The sequence below is a fragment of the Pan troglodytes genome, chromosome 17 (assembly GCF_028858775.2).
Source record: "Pan troglodytes isolate AG18354 chromosome 17, NHGRI_mPanTro3-v2.0_pri, whole genome shotgun sequence".
NCBI classification, from domain to species: Eukaryota; Metazoa; Chordata; class Mammalia; order Primates; family Hominidae; genus Pan; species Pan troglodytes.
The window spans coordinates 81,039,760-81,045,215 of NC_072415.2; the positions used below are offsets into that span (position 1 = coordinate 81,039,760).

A 5,456-nucleotide genomic window follows, 5' to 3' on the forward strand; every position below is an offset into this window, starting at 1 on the left:
CAGCAGCATGAGAACAGACTAATACACTTCCAAAGCATCTACCTTGCATTAACTTATTCATTCGGGATTGGGGGACAGAACTAAAATGAGATTTTTAGATCTCTTAATCCAGTTAGAGAATCAGCTACACATCTGGGCTACTGTAACCTAAATCAGAATGTGATGGCTGCCAACTCTTTTGTACTATGTGCTCACATAGAATGATGTGTATCAGAGCCTAGTGAACAGGCTCCACTGAGATGATGACAGGCACTTCTAAGACAAAGACCAACACAGAGGCCAATATTTGCAATGAATAGGTGTCAGGTTTATGGGAGATGAAGAGAAGGAATGGGGTAGGTAGGAAGAGGAGATAAGATTAAAGCCACTGCATAATGCTGGATGGTAGAATTTCTTAAATGTTATGCTAAAAAGTTTTGAGCTTTTGGCATGGAGCATTTAAAAATGGAAAGATAATAGCAAAAAAAAACCTTGAAAATCCTCCACTATTCAATAAAAGACCATTGGTTACAAGTAGGAAGGTTTATTAATGAGCAGATAAAAGTTCGAGGTTGGTCTGGAGTACTCAGGGATAGGAGGAAAGAATTGAAAGGAGATTTTAGAATTTGGATGTGGATGAATAAAGAGGAGGGAACTGAGGACGTTGCTGACAAATTGATCTATCTGGTTTGGTTTTCAGATCTTCTATATTGAAAAACGTTGGAATACTACTTTGGAGCTAGGAGTTAGTGAATTTGGCATGGAAAAGTTTGGGATTGATAATTTGGAAACATTGCCTTGTGGTAGACATGAGAAATATCTGTCCAGATCCTAGGAGAAAGAGGATGCTGATCTGGGAGTCTCTGTGTTAAGGTGATGTGTAAAAAGGTGGGAGTGAAGCGAGACAAGAAGCTATACCCATGTGGTCACCTACATCCCAGGCAGGGTGGGGGAAAGGATTCTGATTAGGGGATTGAGTGTCAGTAATTACTCTATATCCACAGCCTTTAGGCCATGAAACAGATTTTTTTCATATGCCTGTAATCTTATCTGTTTGACATGAAGATTGATGATAAGATTTACAATATTAACTGTACTAATAAATAATGTTACATGGGCACTAGCAAAGGGAATTTCTTAGATTAAAAAATGAATTCAATAATTAAGATTTACTGTTTAGCGTTTTATGTTATTGAACATTGAAGTAAAAAAAAAAAGTTTATATTTTCTTCCAAGTAAGTGATGGTGCTGCTCAATTTTTAAGTGCAATTTGGTAAAATAAGGCACTTAATTTATATTCTCACCAGATAAATGTTCTGAGTTTTCTAGATATACAAACATTATCGATAAATATACCCACTCTAATTCAAATGCAATGATAATATGGTGTGCTGGGTTTCACTCACAGATTGACTGATTATTATACTGAATTGAGCACTAATTCTTGTACTCAATAGAGGATTGGTGTTACGTACATTTGACTTGTTCAGTTTTTAATACCAGAGATAGATATTTATAGAATCCATTTCTATTAATAATCCTGCCTTTAAGTTTAATGCATTTTATTAATCTTTGGGTCTAGAAGCATAATCCCATCTCCATTTGCATTCAACGCTATATGCTATGTAACTATACATGACTTCATGTGTGCTTAGGAAATCTGACTTTTTTTTTTTAGTCTTAAGAGGAATAGGAATATGTTGCTTTATTTTACAAAACATTATACTGGTTGATACAGTAACTTGTCTGAACCTGATTTTGTTTGTTTGTTTGTTTAATATAGCTGGTTTTAGAAATTTAGTATAAGATGGTTTTGGTAAATAAACAATTTGACTGTAGCAATGGACTAATGAGATAATTGAGGATAGGTGTAATAAGCAAGGGATCCCAGAAAGAGGCGTAATTGAATGTGGCTTCTTAGAGTCTTGCACAGGGAGGCAAAGTTACTGCAGATTTCGCTCATGTGGAGTGAGGATTCCCTCAGTTTTGAAAATCTGTTCTTTGCACTTTCAGCAGAGGTGTATACATTTCTTTTGGTAAACCTACCGCCTGCTTTCCTATGTCTGACTGCATGGCTGCCCACACACCAAGCACAAGTAATGGAAACAAAATAATCTCAACATATTTATGTTGCAAGATTCCATTGGGGGAATTCTAATTTCAAAAAGTATTACTCAACAAGTCCAGGGTCCAAGCAAATCTGAGATCCACTCCTACATAAACACATAACATGTAACACATGAACACACACACACACACACACACACACAAAACCTCCAAAAATATCCATCGTGATTTTCTAAATATAATTTCTCTTATAAGGCATACTTCCTTAATGAGTTAAGAAAAATAATTGAGAGTCAAGTAACTGAAGAAATTCAGTTACCTCAGGGCTCAGGCATCCCAGGTGCTCTGAGGCTGGCTGAGTAACAAATGGCTGCCGACCTCCTCAGAGGTGAGAGGATTTATTTCAGGCTTAAAGTAGCCTGAATCCTGTGGAAGAAAATAGGATTGGAATGTTAAGAAACTGGAGTGGATTTTTAAAATCCTGAAATGTTTCTAAAAATGTGATTTTCTGACCCCTAGTTCTGGAAAAGCTACCTAGTTTTCTGCCTTGGTCTTCTGCCACTGTGAATTGTTAGCCACGAGAAGGTGCTGGATGTCCCTGCATAGGCTGAACGCGCTCCCCAGGAGACTAGAGCCCTTGCCTACCATTGCAGTGAATTCCTCAAGGGACTGGGAAGGAAGGTATCATGTCCTCTCTCTGTTTTAGGAAGCAGCCTTGGGGAAAGGGCCCTGGCAGAGAGGCCCTCAGGTGTCTGTGTAGATGACAGGGCAGAGTTAGGTTTTGAGCAGGGCAGTGACAATGGTGGTGCTTATAAGCTTTTGGGCAATAACTAACCTATACCAACATATATTAACATCTATCAAATAAATTAGAGATTCATTTGCTAATCATAGGAAACATATCAAGACCAGACTCTTTATTTTAAATGAGTAAAAGTCACATGCAGATTATGTAGGTTCACAAGGAGTTGGCAAAATAAAAGCAAGCTTGAACCTGACTACACATCTCCCGTAGCTCCAGGAAATACAATGAGCCCTCAAAGGCAGGCAACAGCCACGTTTCTTTTCAGCCTAGGTGGCACAAGCTGAGTGTGAACAGGGGGTGTGGATGGGTCCAGTGGCCTTTTCTTGGCCATGGGAGGAAGAGCCCTCTTGCTGGCTGGGCCCAGTAGAGACTCACCACTTATCCAAATTCCTCAGGCTACCATGAAAGGATGGCCAACAAGCCCTCTCTTTTGGACCAGCTGGACATTGTTCTGACTTAACAGGAGTGGCCAGGCTTTCATAGGCTGGGTTCCCCAGACGCAAGTAACATACTTCTCCTTTAAACATGCATTGCTGGAATCCGCCTTTATACTTTAAATGGGGAATTGGCGCCTCATTTCTAGTGGCTGTGTTACAATCAAGCTGCATAGCCAGCTTTATGTGTGAAGCCTTATTTAATTATCTGTCTCAAAACCAAAGAAAGCATAACAAAGTAGTATGTGATTAGGCAGGCCAGGTCTCAGGAGGGGATCTTGGAAACCCCTAGCAAGAGCCCAACCTTGGTGATGTTACTGCTCTATAGGAGAGGATGGGGTGTCTTACTTTGCTTGGGCTGCTATAACAAAATACCATGAACTGGGTGTCTTAAACAACAGACATTTATTTTCTCACAGCTGAGAGGCTGGAAGTACAAGATCAGGGTGGCACTATGGTTGGGTTCGGGTGGGAGCTCTCCTCCTGGTATGCAGACAGCTGCCTTCTCCCTGTGGATTCACATGGCTTTTCTTCTCTGCCTATGAGAACAGAGAGGGAGGGAGGGAGGGAGAGATGGGGAGGGAAGGAGGGAGGGAGAGATGGGGAGGGAAGGAGAGAGGGAGAGGGAGGGAGGAAGGGATGGAAAGAGACAGAGAGAGATTGAGATCTTTCTCTTCTTATAAGTCCACCAGCCGTCAGATTAGGACCTCACCCTTATGAACCTCATTTAACCTTAATTACCTCCTAAAAGCCCTATCTGCAAATATTGTCATTTTGGAGGGTCAGACGTCAACATATAAATTTTGGGTGGAAGACATAATTAAGTCCATAGCAATGGGGAAGCTATGTTTCAATTTATTGTGTTTTAGAAAGGTAAAAACACTTTTTAAAGTACCAGTTTTCATAACCTTAACTTACCATTGAATATTATGTTAAACCTAATTAGAATCATAAAGTTTCAGTTCCTATAAATATTATTTCTACACATGTACACCTTGAAAAGATGCTAACTCTTTTAAAAGTTATTCACATTTTACATGACAGTATTTTCTCTTTAAAAAATATTTTTAAGGCAACCACAAAATGCAGGTGTAGTTGCAACTAAATAGGATGACTGGTGTATGGAAAGACTGATTTCACAGGTGATTCCATGCAGCCTCATACAGAGTTTTTTCCTAAGGTTTTTATTCTGTTACTACCACCCATTACAAATATGAGAAGTACAGAAGGTAAAAGATAAGTAAATGTGGTTTATTCTGGATTTTTAACCAATAAATTTTTTTGGTACATACATAGGGAGAAAGCTCTTTAGCGTCTTACATACGGAGTGTCAATAATCCTCAAGCAGTCTAGATGACATATTTTAGACTACCGTTATCAAATTGAGTGATTTAGGATAAAGTCTGGACAAGCCATAGTGGTGTTTTTTGAAGCCGGTCTTACTCTCTTACAATCTGTTCCTCATCAACTAAGGCTTAAAAAATCCTTTGGATGTATTAAAAATTCTTACCTTCCCTACCAATAGGAGTTTGGGAATACGTGATAATCAAAGTAGGATGCAGATATAAAACTACCCTCATGCTATTTTTATCCAAATAGAAAATGGCAAGTTACCGTTACTAATATCCTGTTTCTTTTTCTTTGTGTTGACTCAGGAGAGTTAAATGTGCTGTAAATCAGGAGACTGATGTAGACTGTCAATCTTTCCTCTGAGTCACATTCTGTCAGCCACCATTTGCATTCATCAAAAAAGGTCTTAATGCTAAGAGCAGAGATCCCATCTTGAATTCTGCAAAGAACAATGTAAACATAAATTTAAAATGTAGAGTCATGATTTTAAAATGGTGAGCATGTGCTGCCACAGAGAAGAAAATTGCTTTTCAAAATGGTAAAATATAGATATTATTGACATATCTGTCTCCATCAGCATTTATTGGAGAACAGAAAAAAGATTTCAAATAGCTATAGCTGAGATGTTATGTGAACAAAAGTTAAAGTGCAGGAAAAGAACAAAACAAAATCTATTGTCATCTAACTCTCTATCCTTTATAGCATCTGAGAAATACATTTCCCCTAGTACAATAAATTGCTTCAAAATGGCTAAAGTAACTTTGCTTATTAGGCACTTTTGGGAGTCTTACATTATAACTTAGCCAATTTACAATTATTCT

General features: G+C 38.4%; 1 long non-coding RNA gene across 1 annotated transcript; it reads right to left on the minus strand.

Annotated features, from left to right (window-relative positions):
- Positions 1-3,673: 3,673 nt before the first annotated feature.
- Positions 3,674-5,071, minus strand: LOC134808684 (uncharacterized). The gene is made up of 2 exons (XR_010152104.1): positions 4,900-5,071; positions 3,674-3,824 (listed from the first exon to the last, which is right to left on the minus strand). It is a non-coding gene; the product is annotated as an uncharacterized LOC134808684 (long non-coding RNA).
- Positions 5,072-5,456: the final 385 nt, after the last annotated feature.